The sequence below is a fragment of the Micropterus dolomieu genome, linkage group LG21 (genome assembly GCF_021292245.1).
Source record: "Micropterus dolomieu isolate WLL.071019.BEF.003 ecotype Adirondacks linkage group LG21, ASM2129224v1, whole genome shotgun sequence".
NCBI lineage: Eukaryota > Metazoa > Chordata > Actinopteri > Centrarchiformes > Centrarchidae > Micropterus > Micropterus dolomieu.
In genome coordinates, this window is record NC_060170.1 from 8,859,656 (window position 1) to 8,876,708 (window position 17,053).

General features: G+C 39.4%; 1 long non-coding RNA gene across 1 annotated transcript in view; it reads right to left on the minus strand.

The window, feature by feature from the left end:
* LOC123960244 overlaps positions 1-17,053 on the minus strand; it is a 45,547-nt gene that overhangs the window by 18,902 nt on the left and 9,592 nt on the right. The window contains exon 2 of the long non-coding RNA XR_006822490.1: positions 3,613-3,660. This is a non-coding gene — a long non-coding RNA (uncharacterized LOC123960244). The remainder of the gene's footprint in view (positions 1-3,612; positions 3,661-17,053) is intronic.

The window sequence follows — 17,053 nt, forward strand, 5'->3', positions numbered from 1 at the left end:
CCCGAGGATCTCAAGGTACGTGCTGGTGCGTATGGGACTAAAAGGTCAGAAATATAACAAGGCGAGAGACCATGAAGAGCTTTAAAAGTGATCAATAGAATTTTAAAGTCAATTCTAAAACATACTGGGAGCCAGTGTAATGAAGCTAAAATAGGAGTAATGTGGTCATATTTCTTTGTTCTGGTTAAAAGCCTGGCAGCTGAGTTCTGGACAGTCTGGAGTCGATCAATAGATTTTTGGGTTAAACAGGTGAAAAGGCTGTTGCAATAATCCAGGCGTGATGAGACAAAGGCGTGTAAAATGATCTCGGTGTCCTTAAAAGTTAACATAGATCTAATTTTTGCTATATTTCTAAGTTGATAAAAACATGATTGAACAAGCTTTGTGGTGTGCTGCTCGATATTTAAATTACTATCAAACCAGACACCAAGGTTCTTTGCCACAGGCTTAATGTGATTTACTAGCGAACCAGCAGATGGCAGTATTTGTTTTGCCATCTGCTGGGACCTGATGACCAGGATTTCTGTTTTGTCTGAGTTCAGCTGGAGGCAGCATTCCAGGATCTGTGGATCTGATGGGCAAGTACAGGCACACCATATTTAACTGGACAGAACGAAGAGACATAGTTGTTTACAGACACGCAAAACTTCCTATTTGACAGGTAGGATGAAAACCATTCTAGGGCAGTACCAGAGATCCCCACCCAGTGCCTCAGTCTGTCTAACATGATGTTGTGATCAATGGTGTCAAAAGCAGCGCTGGTTCAGGAGTACCAGGACTGAGCACATGCCTTCATCAGCAGACATTAAAAGGTCATTGGTGACTTTAAGCAGGGCAGTCTCAGTGGTGTGGTACTTCCTGAAACCAAACTGAAACTTTTCAAATAATTTGTTATTTTTCAGTACAGTGAGCAATTGCAAATCTAGAATCTTTGCAATAAAAGGCAGTTTTGAATTTGGTCTAAAATTATGTGGGAGGGAGGGATCTAAACCAGGTTTCTTTAAAAGCGGGTTCATGCAAGCCGTTTTAAAATAATCAGGGACACAACCAGTAGATAGGGAGCTGTTAAAAACAGAGATCAAATGGGGCCCAACAGAATCTATTACTTTCAGTAAAAACTTTGTAGGTATTACATCAAGTGGGCTGGAGGACACTCTCATTTGTGATACTGTTGGGATAAAACTGATTAAAACTGTCTTGTTGCTGGTGAGGGACCTCTGAGTAAGAGGCCGTGGGGGTAATAGAGGCTCTGATTGACACCACCTTATTGGTAAAATAAGATAAAAACAATTCACAGTCAACATTACTTCCAGCTGAGGCACAAGGAGGGGTTGGGTTTACCAGCTGATCCACAGTCTTAAACAGAAACCTGGAATTGTGTTTATGTGTAGTAATGAGTTCAGAAAAATAGTGTGTTCTCACATCCTTAACCAAGTTATTGTAGTTAATTAATAAATCCTTCAGACTGAGGTAAGGAGACTGGATTTTTTCCATCTGCGCTCTGCTTTCCTGCATTCCCTTTTTAGGCTGCGAATGCTGTCATTTATCCAGGGTTGCTTACTAGCTTTAGACGTAGGCCTAACCTTTAGAGGAGCAGTAATATTTAGTGACGACAAGCAGATATGATTGAAGTGTAACAGTGTGGCTCACTGAGTTGTGCTGTCCCACAGACCACAACGATGGTCTATGGGACAGCAGAAGAAGACACAGTATCTCCTCATCCAATATTAATAGAACAAGGTCTGGTTACATCGAAACATGTAGAAAATCACAAGACTTTAATTAACAAGACTGTATCAGATTTTACATTATTATTATAATTTATTATTATTATTATTATTATTATTGGTATTGTATATTGATTGTTTATAGTGTCTATACAGTGTTTATATTATTTATACATCTACGTAATACTGTTCTCAAATTTCCCCTGCAGGGGATTATTAAAAGTAGATCTTAGCTTATCTTATCTTCACACAGTTGATACAGTGGAGGTACGACTTACAGGCAGGAGTGCACTATCAGCATCTATTCAGAATGGTTACTTGACACAGGAACACCAGCATTAAAGAATCCTCTCCTGTCTCCCTGTGTTGTGAGCACTCATGGGCTTTCAGCAGACCTAGCCAGAGAAAAAAAAAAAAGCCCAGCGCAGACCCCATGCTTCTCAAATGATCAACGCAGGGTGTCTTTCCTCTGCTTTGATCATGAATGAGGTAACTGCAAACGAACACCTCCGAACCCTCAATGCCCACCGACCTCACAGTGCCACTCAGTGAAACACAAACCGCCGGATTACAGACTCATTCGGGTTTGTTTAATACTCACTACACTGACAAAGGGAATTAAGGGAGAGTGTGAGATGAAAGATGTGTTTGGCTGCATTCTCAGACAGCCTGTGATTAGCCAGGAGACACAGAAAGAAGAACAGGGGGGAATTAGCCCATTAATGTTGTTGGTTGTACGGATCTAATGACTCATTTGCCTGGTTAATTTGGTCAAAGCTACTATGCACAGATGCATTAGAAATGGTTTGCAAGTATATAATGATGTTTTTGTGCTAATGAAGGTTTTCTGAATATAGTTATATGATACCATAAAGAAGATGACATTGAACAATAAAGGGTAAGAAGAGAAAGGAGGGAGGATGGCAGTCAAACAGAGAGAGAAGATCAAAGCAGTGGCCTCCAGTGTTCAGTCCTGAGTGGAAAGAGTGTATGATGTGTGTGTGTGTGTGTGTGTGTGTGTGTGTGTGTGTGTTTGTGTAAATGTATGTGCCACCTTCAAAGATGTTCAGCAGTTGCCCACTGTCCCTGCTAACCTTCTACACACATACTTTCTGATTCACACCTCAGTATGTGGTTGACAGAGAGCCATCTTACATAACAGGTGCCTTCTTGCCAACAGTCTTCTGTTTGGTCAGATTTTGTCTGAGTACGAGTTTGATAACCAAATATAGCCATTTTAGTGATGAGTTCATAAACACCTAAATGTTTTATTGGCCCTAGCAGATATTTAGCTCCAGTGTTGCATGTTAAAAGGCTTCATTAGCATACATTAATTTGGACAAAAACTGCATTCTTCTAAAAAGTAGATGGTAGTAATACACTTTAATAATACGTTGTTTTTCGTTGTATTTCTACCTGTCCCTAATTTTTATAATGATTAATTATTCTTGTTCTTGAACGTTTTGTAACACCAGAGAAGATAAATAACATATAAGATTCAGTAGAGTGCAAAGAGGTCACCTTAGATTAACTTCTACCTTTGTCATTCTCATTGGTTACAATGAGTTTGGTGACCTCACCTAACTCCGAGCAAGGCTCCACCCAACTTCATGTATAAAGAGGTGTGACGCAGCGTAACATCACATCTGAACACACAACATTAGCTGCATGTACATCCTCTAATGTTGCAGCAACACAGACTTTCCAGTCTGCTTGATCACAGTTATCATGTTTTGAGCAAAGTTATCAGCACACACTGTTTTGTGTACAGTGAGCCAAATGTGGGATTTTTTGTACAGTCGGCTGTGTGTGCGAACATCCTGTTCCTGCAGCGTGGAGGACACAGAGACACACAGCAGAAACAAGGTCTCAAGTGTTTACCTACCCGCTGTTTGGAGGAAGGCCTCAGTCTGAGATGAGGCTGGCTCCGACACTGCACAGAGGAAGGGGAAACAAAGAAAGATATTTTATTTAAGATAATATTTTATTGTACTTCAATTCAGTTTCATTTATATAGAGCCAAATCCTAACAGAAATTATCTTAGGAGGCTTTTCATTTAGAGTAGGTCTAGAAAGTACTCTTTATAATAAAATACTTAGAGACAGTTCTATCACCATTAAGCAAATATTAGGGATGCACTTCACTCACTTGTGTGAGTTTACACACCCTTTTTTACATAAAGGCTGAGCATGAAACAAAACAACAAAAAAGTAAATTATGTAGTGAAAATTGTGATTTCAGTCTATACTGGTGGTTGTGATGCCTTGAAGCAGAGGAACCAGCCTGTTTTAAAAGCCCCGATGAATTCAGCTTAACCATAGCAGCCTAAAGTAGGTTAAAGTTAGTTTAGCCACCTACTTAAACCTGCAAATCTATTTTTGGGTGAAGTACTGAAGCCAGGGTATAACCATTATGGATGTCTGTGATAGACTGAGACGTAGTTAAAGTGATCAAATTCACCCCAAAACACATCTCTCTATAATGCTGAATAACAGCATCAGTGAGACACATTTAAAAGAACTAAAGATGTTTCGTTACACCGATCAGCCATAACATTATGAACACCTGCCCAATATTGTGCAGGTAAAACAGCCCTGACCTGTCAAGGCCTGGACTCCACTAGACCTCTGAAGTTGTGCTGTTTTATCTGGCAGCAAGACGTTAGCAGCGGATCTCTTATGTCCTGGAAGTTAAGAGGTGGGGCCTCCATGGATTGGACTTGTTCGTCCAGCACATCCCACTGATGCTCGATTGGAGAGATCAGGGAATTTTGGAGGCCAAGTCAACACCCCCTCATATTCAACTCTTTGTTGTAGTTCCTCCAACCATTCATGAACCCGGCTTGCCTTCTTCCCATAGTGCATCCTGGTGCCATGTATTCGCCAGGTAAGTGACGCACACGCAGCCGGCCGTCCTTGTGATGTAAAAGAAGATGTGATTCCTCAGACCAGGCCACTTTCTTCCATTGCGCTATGGTCCAGTTCTGATCAACTCACATGCTCGTTGTAGGTGCTTTCAGCAGTGGACAAGGATCAGCATGGGCAACCTGTCTGGTCTGTGGCTATGCAGCCCCATACACAACAAACTGCAATGTTCTGATACCTTTCTATCAGAACCAGTAATCCCTTTTTCACCAATGTGGCCTCCAGTAGCTCGTCTGTTGTTATAGTGTCTGGTTTCTGTCTTATTGACTTCATACCTGTAGCTTTGTTTTTAATTGTTTGTTTTGTTTAAAGCAAATAGGTTTTGAAAATTGCTTTAAAAATGAACATTTTTATTGTGGTGGCACTGCAGCTTCACATACTTTGAGACTGGCTTCAGCTTTCACCAGTTATAATGAGGCCAGACCTTCATTATCGTGACAAGAGATCTAACGAAATGAATGCTTTTGATTTTATGATAAAAAAGTATCAAGAAAATAAAATAACATCTGAGAAGAGAGAAGTAAAAAGACTTTTTTGCCCTTATAACAATGGATAATGAGCTTGATTCCCTCCTGGTTGCCCTCATTCCGAGCTGTATTGTTGCATTAACACCACCTAAATGTTGCAAAGGCCAAATGTAAATGGCTGCATTTAAACTGCGATCACTAAGACGAATGGAGCCATTAGGGATATTTAAAGATGTACATGTTAAGATTTTTCACATCGGAGACGACTTAACAACGAATCCTAATGAGTTTTTAAAAGGCTCAACACGAAGCCCCCAAAGGGGTTATTTACAAAGAGAAAAACTCAGAATGGTAATGAATTCCCACACGGGGAGAAACACACACACATACACACACCCAGACGCGAACACACACACACTTTGAACACTGGCAAAGACATTATTTGATCTAGAGATTCGAAGATTTTTACATGCAGCACACACACACACACACACAATGTTCACGTACAGACACAGACTCAAACAAGCGTACGCGCAGGCATACATGCACACATGCAAACACACACGCACATCTTCTAGTTAAGCAAAGACATTGTTTGATGGAGAGATTCTTGCTTTTTCTTTACTCACACACACACATACACAGAATTACACACAAACTGTAGATGATTTGATGTTAAGACTTTTCTAACCCACAACACAACCATAAGCAAAAAAAACACATGCACACACACACACCCCTTCTACCCCAACAAAGATATTATTTGATCCAGAAAGAAAGAAAGCAGGCAGCAGCAGCAGTAAACCTTCAGGAGGAAGCGAGCTTTTATTTTACGAGCTGCACCATCTGGAGATTTTTGGGGGCATGAGGGAGAGTAGGTGTGAGATTGGGGTGACCGTTGAGCAGGTGGTCATATGCTGCACACATTTCTGCTGTACACTAATGCAGCAGGTTTCAGGTGACGAGTCGATGGCCGGATGGATTTATTTATCCCAGAGGTGATTGATGGGAAAACTGGGGGAAAAGATCTATTTACCTTTGATACAAAGAGCCTGACAAATTTTCTACTAGCTTTCTGTAACTCTGTGGATTATCTCAGGGATGGGTTCTTTCATGAAAAGTTGAAACATGTTCTTGGACTTTTCTGATTTCTACAACTGTAATGGACAGAAACAATTAAACACCATGTCATTTTAATATATTAAAATGATTATTTAATATGTATAGGACACATGGGAGCTAAAGTGTTGTATTCAAAGTTTCTCTTATCTTTAGTGAGAATAGTAAAATGTCGCATGTATGTAAATCACCTTCATCAAAGGAAAATAATGAGATTCTAAAAATTTTTGCAAATGCATTTAGCCACATGTGTCAACGCAAAAAAACACACACACACACACACTGCTTGTGTATATTCTCATTCATGCAGACACACACCTGCTGTACATAACCACACAAACTCACAGTTAGAATTTCCTCCCTCACACTGCATCCTCATCATCTCCTCATGAGGGGATTCACTCCCTGATTTTGTTTGGTAGCAGACAGTAAAAATACTCTACTACTACTAATACTCTACTTCTTATATGCTAGATTTATGTACACAAAATAAATGAAATTAACAAATTGAGAAAAAATTGAGGCAAAGATGTATCTGCTCAAGCTGAAAGCATTTTAGATGGAGCAAAAAATGGTTTGATTAACTTTGATTAACTCTGTTTAAATAATTTCTGGAGGCACAAAAAGGTGGGAAATAAGTGAAACAACTGGACTTCTGGGTAAATTCAGAAACCAATATTCCCACAGCCACATGCACTTAACTGTACAGTTGAATTTGGCAACTTCAACAATGAAATCCAAGCAAATGATGAGATGTGGGGTCAACACATCAGTAGTTACAGTGTAATGTATGGTGTTGTTCATTCACACTTAATAAGAAAACAATCACATTATAACAATGAAAATTATACACAGTGCTCGTTACTGAGCCATACATATGTACAATTGTTACATGCATTCCTGCTTTTTAGGTTTTCGGGCCTCCAACGTCATCCTTGTTTTTTAGACTTGGACAGAATTGCCCACAATTCATTTCAAAAAGGATTAGGCTCAAAGACCTAGAGAACGTTTTCATGAATAAACAAAATATTCACCTTAAGCGCTTATTGATTTTCACATTGAGACAACTCTGAGCCCTCAATATGAGCACACACACATGCACACACACACACATTTACTTAAAAAGACTTTTACATCTAACTTGAAGACAATTTAAAGCAATACATCAAAATATATCCCATGTCAAAGAACATATTAAAGCTCAAATTTGATTTGCACAAGATTAGTTTCATCATGGGATCTCAGCCTTCATTAAAATGTGGGAGGTAATTTGCACAGAAATTTTGACAGTGCTCAATATACAGAAATAAAATCACAGATAATCCATGATTATACATCACAGTATGTAATATCATTACTGAACAAACATGGCTTGGTTCTCTATGAATCAAATGCACATATCTCAAGATATACAAGATCCATATTTCTTTTGAGCATTTTCTCCCAGGTATGGTCGCTGACCTTCCTGTCGCAAACGTACTTTTCTAACCTCTACTCACTAACAATGTTCCATTATCTTCTTCATTTTCTAAAGAAATCAAAGAGCAATCATATCATCAATAACTTATGATACTGTCTGAAGCTCTCTTCTCTATTACACACTTTTACTTTACTGATGTAACCGAGCAGAGCAGTCTCTACACTTAACGAGCTACATATGAGAACAAGTCAGACAGAGAAGATCAGATTGTTCTGTCGTCAAAACAAAAGTGTGAAGTGTTTCATCCTTGGTTTCATCACTTTTGTTCTTGTTTTACTCCAGCAGACAATTGCTGTGACCTTTAGAGGAATATTACACTGCGGAGAGGAGAGAGTCACGGTGGCTATGAGTGAAAGTATCTCTGATAGGAAGATATGGGCGAGGAAAATGAGAACTGGGGTGTGAGACAGAGAGAATCGCCTTGTGTCTTTTCCATCAGATCACAAGCACATGGGGACATTTTGGTTCTGACATTTTAGTTTCAGACATCTCATGCATCTTATGGGTTTTTTGTCACCTGTCGGCGGCAGTTCATTTTGGAAGATTCAAATCAAATGTGAAGGAAAATAGCTTTCAGTCTGATCACACACAAGATACTGTTTATCAAGAAGGAAATGAATCACAGGCAGAACAAGAGACAGATAAAAGAGGGTGGTAGTGTTTGTTAAAGATATTATAAAAAGACACTTTGTTGCTTGGTTACTGCTAAACAGTGAATGGCAGATAGTGTTGAAATATCCAGTGACAAAAGTTGAGTATTGTCAGCCAGGTCACAACAGATGATTAGATGAATGGTTCACAACCTGACCAAGGACCAAGGGTTGTGCCTCTCCAATCCTTTTACATCTATTTTGCCTTTGTGTAATGTAAAGTAAAAATCATTTACAAGTTAAACATATTGTTCCATATACTGACTCATCGTTAGGTACGAGTTCAGATGCTTCTGGCTGTCTTAGTCTGTCTTCTTTGTTATGTGTGTCCTGATGTGTGTCCTCCAGCAAAAGGAAAAGCCACCGACTTACTGATATACTACAGATGGGAGAAAGGCTGAGTCACGGCAGCAATTAAATCGACAAAATTAATTAATTCCAACAGAAATGAAAAGTGATTGATTTGTTTACAGTGGCGAAGTAAAATTTCTGTGTGATAAATGCCCGCACAAGGTTGGTCTTGTTCATCTGACTATTTAATGTCAAAGCAACGAGCAGACCAGAGAAAACAACATCAAGGCTCAATAACCTTCCCCGTTAGATCTAGTGGATGCATGATAGAACAGGGTAGCCAGAGTTTGGCCTCATGGTGGCCTTGCAGTAAAGGTCACATAGTCACACCAATTTTTTGGTCTCTATGACAGTCAGGTGAGGGGACATGCTCATCACAAAAGTGAAAAGTGGAGGGAAGATCACAGCATCACTGAAATCGATTGGTTTCTTTCTCTTGGGGAGCGTGAATGTGCCCTTAGTTTTTTGATGTTGGTCACAGACAAATAAACAACCAGTTAACAGAGGTGAAAACATCTGCCTTTTTCTCTTGTTGTCTTTGATAGACAAAAAACAATTTTGTAAATCAGCTTTAATTTAAAAAACATTTATGCTGTTATTTTTATGGTTCCCCTTTTAACAGATCTTTTATCACTTACTTGTTATTATTATTACTTATTATTATTTTTATGATGCCTATGATGTGTTTATTTATCTAGTATCTCTTATGTTTGGTAATGAGCAGTGGTTGATTAGAATGGATGCAGTGAAATATCTGTGATTTTTTTGATAAATTAATTTAAGCTTGAACAGGTATAGTAGGATAACCTCTTCCTCCACGTTTGGCTTCTCAAGTGGCTTATATTGTAGGTATATTTTAAGACCACACATTAATGCACTGAGGAATATTATGATTGTACATTTGTAAAACAAAAAAAAACACCACCATGTGGGTTTAAAATTGATATTGTTATTGTGTTATTGTGTGCACTGTGGACTGTTACATAACATCTTCTGTCTGGCTCCATTACATTTATTATTTTACATTTATTTTAGATTTATTATGCAATTCAGCAGTTTGTCTGGGAACCAACAGTGGATAAAATTAAGTTAATGTCATCGAACGAAGGTTAAAATCAAGGGCAACTGGACTTGGTTGAAGAAACTGGAAGACGTTTCAGTTCAGAACTGAAGAAGTCCTTTGGATGAGGGACGAAACATCTTCCAGTATCTTCAACCAAGTCCAGTTGCCCTTGATTTTAACCTTCGTTGGATAACTATGACCTGGATGACTGAGAATCTTCATAGACATCTTGCTAAGTTAATGTCCTTCATCTTGACTCAGCCACTCTACTCTGCTAAACTGTCCGAATGGGCTGCGACCTTGGTGACTCCTCACTGCTGAACCACCTCACCCCTGCAGGTGAGCCCGTTCAGTGGGTCACACACTCATCAGGAAATGTGCTCGCCTGCTGTGGAAGGTCAGCCGCAGAGTGAGAGCGTGTGGATGTGTGTATAAAGGTCACATGGGACCTCGGTGCATTAGTCGTAGTAATGAGGTAGGATTCGTCAGCAGGGTCACAGCCGTCCCGTGGGTGTTGATGGTGAACTTAGTGACCTCTTAACGGGGTTGTTGACTAACAGCATTAACGTAAGCGCTGGTGGTCACATGGGTTTACTGACACAATTAGACAAAGGGGATCAAGTCAGTGTTGTTGGGTGTGTGAATTGAAACAGATGTAGCCACTGTCAAGGTCATACTGTTTAGTGGGGGGAACAAAATGCTCGTAAAAGTACTCGTTTGACTAATGCTCTCGCTCTCTTAATTCAAGAATGTCAAGTTTAGACCCCAGAAAGATTTCTCTTGGCAATCTGGAGTAAAAAAAAAGACATATGTTCTTGACATTTGTAAATCTTGCATACATCCTTGAATATCACACATATTGCAGTTTGCTGCCTGTGACCCCCTCCTCATCCATCTTCTTTTCAAATCAGGTACTATAGTCATGTGACCTGTTATACAGCACAAATGGAAGAACTCATAACTGTGCCATAACTTGCTTCCTCCGTGAGTTCCTTGCACTGATTTAATAAAGCACTTTCTCATAGCCTTACATTTTTTAGGCTTTTCCTGTTCCATGAGATTTGATGGCGCTCCATGGTCTTCACCAGTAGCATCACACCTCACCTGCAGACGAGACAGTCTCTCACATCCACACCTGGGAGCTGTCCAGTACTAAAACCCTCTACTCCTGACAAGAAAGGCATGTTTGGACTAGGTTGTACTGTTTGGTCAATGCTTGTTAGCGCAAATAAACGTCAGAAAATCACCTCCAGTCTAAAACTCTGAATGTCCACAGCTGTGAGCGCTGTGATCTGTTGTAACTGGTTGCAGAGTGTGTGCAGGGTCACAAGAGAATTTGTATTTTTGTTGTTTTTGCTGACACTCCTCTCACTCTGCAAAAAAATTCACTGTCCGCAAACATTCTGATTGTCTGTACTGAGAGTGGATCTGCTATTAACACGCACATATTGACAAGGGGACCCCCCTCTGTTATTGTGGCCATGTAGAAGTGTGTGTGTGCATACGTATTCGGTAGTTGTGTTGGCAAATGACTGTGTATGTATGTGTGCGTGACTGCCAATGAGCCTGTGTGTATGAGATGCTGTTGTGTGCATATGAATGGCAGGGGGTACCCTCTCCCTGAATGCAGAGCGCATCCAGAATATCTCATTGCTATTCATGTGAATGAGTCTCCTTGAATCAAACAGCAGCCAAAAGCATATTTGCACAGTTAAAATGCATGCTGTGCTGGAACAGAAATATACCAGAGTTTCCTCCAAAATGAAATCTGCCTCACTCAAGTCACCTAATGTTTACAGTGTAACTATTGAACAATGTAGATGTTCCCACCATCTTTACATAGTATTTTGAGCATATGGCACTTTGTCTGTCTTTTTCATTCCACCAACTTTACTTTTCTTGAGCTACAGACCTGATTAAAAACATCAAAGCAAACTCAAAGCAGCTGTCAAGTTTCTGTTACTGTAAGATGATTTATGTGCTTGGTCGTGTGTGTGTGTGTCTATGCATGTGTGCGTGACGCGGTCCAAAAGGCAGAAGCCCACTATACCTGTGGGGTCCGACAGCTTTGTGGGACTAAAATGCTGGACCCCACAAGTTTAAAGGGCTGTTTGAGAGTTAAGACTTGGTTTTAGGGCTAGAATTAGGTTAAGGTTAAGTTTAGGCACTTAGTTGTGATGGTAAAGGTTAGGGTAAGGGAATAAGTTACTGTCAGTGACACAATGACCAGGGAAGGCCAGACTTTGGTCTTCGTATTGGCTCAAAAACTGACATCCACAAAAAAGTTTGATCTTGAACTGGAGTATCTGGGGTTTAATTCCATACCTGATATTTTATGATCCACTCTGTTATCTTCGCTGCCATCTTGACTGTAAGGGAGCTGGAGGGGACAACTGAGATAGATTCAACTCTTCTTTGTTTGAGGGAGGGGTTTTATTTTGTTTGTTGTATTACAATAAAATATTCTAAATAAACAACGATAAGTTTTGACTTATCATCCCATTTATTGATTCCTTATTAAGTTTGTACTGTTGTGAAGCCAGGATGCTCTGTAACAATTCCATTACTCAAATCTATGCATCTAAACTGACTATACACTATATTATACAAAAACACTTCATTAAAAATGTTGCACACATACATACAAGACAACTTACACTACACAAAGAAATGGAATTGAAAATGTATGTAATGAATCATTCAAATATTCAAGATGTATATTTTATTTATCTGTACTTCATCTTCATTTACGTTGATTTACAACAAGTTTTGAGGAGAAATTAAATGGAAAATGAAAAACCAACAAAGGGAACACACAGTGACTGGAGAGTGCCTGATAAATTCCACAATGAAGATGACATTTAGTCGACCTTCCCCTGAAGAAGGGTCAAAAACCATGCTGTTGAGCAAGGCACTGAACCCTCAGCTACCCAGTGACCAGCAGCAGTAACAGACTGCTCACACAGTGGCTGATAGCTGGTGACGCCCCAAACTGCCGTGTGAAACTCCTGCACCCCTCGATGACTCCCAGTGTTTGTTTCCTTCCCTCTGCCCTTCCCTTCCTTTCCTTGTCTCCTTATCCACTCCCCTGTCATGTTTAAACAGATATGATAAAAGGGACTGACTAAGGACTAGAGTTTTGACAGCATCGTGTATATATAGTAGTTTAAAGTGCCAAGAGCTTCATTAATTCCTTAATCCATCCAAATGTCGAAGGGATACAGATGCCTAATATGCTGTATAAGTAGCATATTCAGTGTTTTCAATCAAAATCTGGGATAATAACCCTACAGCTGATGCTGCAACTTAAACTCAGGAGAAATGTGTAACATAAATACCACAATAATACACTACCTGTTGTCATATGAAGAGATCCTCTTTTCACAATTTCTTTACAGGATCAATAATAAGGTAATGCCACAGGACTTTGAATGTCCATTTCCTCTCTGGAGTCACTGGAAAAATCCTAGTCCATCACCACTCACTCCTGGACCACATGCTGACAATTAACCAGTGAGCTGCACTTGATTACATGCTGTGCGTCGCCCCCTTGTGGTTAAACTACTACAGGATAAATACATGGACAACAATTTTGATATGAGTACATTCATACTAACAAGAAGCCCCAACAGCATCTCAGTCACTACCACAAAATGTAGAGTATGTTCATCATCACATATACATACACAAAGACAGAACTACGTGAGTACTGTGGAAGCCCGTATTCAAACAAAATCCCCCACATAAGTATTTTTTTCCCAATCATGACCTATTGTGACAACACTACAAGAAGGTATTTCATGAAGGTTCAGCTATGAAGACCCTCTGAGAACATCTCTCAGAAATTACTTGGGTTCACTTTTGTTTTTATGTTTTTGTGGTGGAACCTGCATATCTTTGTTTCTCCAGTTTGAAAATCCAAATCTGGGTAAGACGGTGACTCGTGTCTGCGGCTGAAGTTGGCCAGCGGGACAGCCTGAGACACCTACCAATCAAGCCAATCATGTCCCAAAATACACTTCTCTTGAAACTTTCACTAAACAATAATTTTCAAAATTGCTTCCAAGACTTACAGTAAAAGACATCAAATCAGCCTTTGAAAACGTAGTTTTTGGAGAAGAGTTAGTTCTTTTATGAAAGTTGGGTTTTTGTTGATTTCTGTACAGTCTTCTTGGAGCTGGTATCTAGCAGTTCTTAGTAAAACTGTATCTTGAGAGACCACCGGATGGGCTTCATCATTCAGCCGTGGAGGTTGATAATTGATCACAAATAGCTGTGGATAATGGGAAAGCTGGTGGCTCTTGTGTTTGGCACATTTAGAGGAAGCACAGCTGTTTGTCATGAAGGGAAAAGAGGCTCTGATAACAGTCTTCATCAACACAGTCGTTCATCTGCCAGGGCAGAAAAAAACTCCCTGATTAGCAGTTAGGTTTGATTGACTCCGCACTCAAGATAACTCTCCTCTGCTACTGCCGTGGCTTAGACCAGTCACTTTGGTCCTAATTAAACAGGCTCACATACAGGAAAATCACAAGTCCATCTTACCTACAAATCCAAGTTGTGCTGTTTGGCCCTATGTAGTCCAACTGTGTTGCTCAAGGACACACCAACAGCCAGTTTTCAGTGAGGACAGGCGGTTTCTTAGAGATTTTCAACCAGTCATTTGTTTAAGCTAACACACAGCTCTTTTCAGTCCGATTTATCCTCATTGAAGAGTCCAGTTAGTTAGCTTGTTGACCTCAATTTACACATAAAATACAAATTTAAATTAGTTCAATTAGCAAAATCATCAAATATCATTAATCCATCCAACATGCCTTGTTAAAGAAAAAAACAACTACTAGTAGTAGATAATCCCAATCTTCTGTGTTTAATTGTGCTGTGTGAATGCAGATGCCTGTATTTATCATTACATGGTGGATTGTACTGTTCTTTTTGACCTTTTTTAGATCTCCTGGTCACAAACCCACAGAGACCTATTTTCTTTTCACACATTCCATGATAGGTAAGACAGCTGCAGCTGTAAAATACACTGTAGACAAGCAGACATCGCACACAGACCTCTTCTCCACACCAAATACACATCTGAGGCTGCAGTAGCAATTCTGGACACAATTAAGTGAATTAATTTCAAGACTCAAACTAATTACTTGTCTTACTTGTGATTTATATATCTTTTGTTTCCTTACTCTCCTCTTTGCTGACAAAATGACTTCACTTGTTCCTCTCATCCCTATATGCTCTATACATAAAGCATCAATTTTACACATATGGAGCTGTCAGTGTGATAGATCGACTTCGAGGGATGATCTCCTACTCAGTAACACAGAGGAACTACAGTAAAACATGATCTCTGCCTCACTCCATACTGGAGTGTCTGTCTATGTTGATTTATAGCAGAAAAGCTCAACAGTTTTTAATCTGCAACACCTGAAAATAAAGCAATTCAACTTGTGACCCCTGAAGCGATGTATATGCACTGACTGTTCTTCTTCTACTGGAGATTATAGACTATCCATATTGACGGTCTAAGGATAGAGTATCATAAAGCCCAAGGAGACAAGCTTGTGATTTTATCTATAATATATATAGCTCGCATTACTTTGGATGACTTTGTACCATTATATTTGTTGAGCTACCACATGAAAATATAATTTTCGGTTTCTTGTAATGATCATTAATGTGCAAGCTTTATCACACTGCATAACCATCTCACAATGATTAGTGTGTCAGCCCAAAGCTGTATGCTGAACATGCTGATGTAAAGACTGTCCTAGAGAAGACATATACAGGAGGCATTTTGAGGAGTTTTACTGGACCAAGAAACACCTGGTGTAAAATGATCTGATCTAAACTATAAATCTTGACAGGCATTCACAGGTTTAGTTTCCTCTGTCTTTCTTTTGAACATACAGATATTTACTTTCCCAGTATCTGCATTTCATAGGCCGTGACATTCAGGAGGAAGCAACAACTGCAAAATATGTTCTTCTCCTTTTAGTCAACTTAATTCAAATTCTCTGTCTGGACAACTTGGTATTATCGTTACAGATTTCATTTCCTTTCTCTTTTGGCAGTTGTCATCTCAAACAGTTCAACTACCATTTTTAAAATCAACTTGACTGTAAAATCTTCTCTACAAAAGTTTGCTTCAAGGTCTGAAGTGAGAATTGGTACACATGAAAGTATTCTAAAAGTAAAGTATTCTAGCTGTATGGTTAAAATGTGAAAGGTTTCACCAGTCAACTGATGAGGAAACATTGACTCACTGTCATCTACTGTTCTCCGAGAAGCTGTGCAGCGTTTTTAATGCATTCAGTGATTTCAATGGTTGTCATAGTGACAGAAGCTTTAAAAAATTTTTTTTGCAACATTACCTCAGCCGCTTTCTTCTTTGGCTTTCTTTTCTGCTTGCCAAACACTTTCCCTCTCTCACTCTTCCTCCTCCTCCTCCCTCTCACACAGCACAAAAAAACGAAACAAAAACTTGAAAGCCTGCAAACATTTGCACCTGACAGCCTGTTTTTCTCAAATACACTTGACATAAAACGGCGATTGACACTCATCTGAATGGAAGTTCAACACAGAGCAAACACACACACGCGCAGTGTAAACCACAATTGTATGCTCATATATCAATGTAAAAAAATACATATTGTGCACACACTCATACAGCCCTGTTTACACATACAGCATGAATTAAACATCACCATACCTACTTTTTACTTGTTTCTTAGATGCTTCAAACACAGTAGGAAATTCTGGTTTCACCCTTTTTCTCATCTGTACATTTGTTTGTGATCAGTAGTTAATGACCACCGTGCGGATGTGAAATACTGTAGAGCAGCTGCGATGAAGTTGCTGTCAAACATGACACAAAAAAACACACTATATCTCTTAAATTTAATTGAAAACTACAGAATATACATTTTAACAGATATTCTATAAGCTTTTAACTCCGAAATTACAATTTCAGTTGCTCTTGAGCAGTGTTGGGGGTAGGAACTGTTACTGTAATCAAACTACTTTGGTTTGTAACAAAGTAATGTAATGCATTACTGTTGATAACTTGAGTAAATCACATTACAGTTGCTAATAACTAAATCATCGCGTTATTTGCGTACTGGTTTTGCAAAAAGACAGCAATACCCTCTAGTGCACCTGTGGCGAGGCTCATTAGCCTGGCCAGTCTTGTGCTGACTCCAAGGAGGAACAGGTTGTCTGACAAACGATCTGAGAGACTCCTGCCCATGAGGTTTAACCACTTCTTT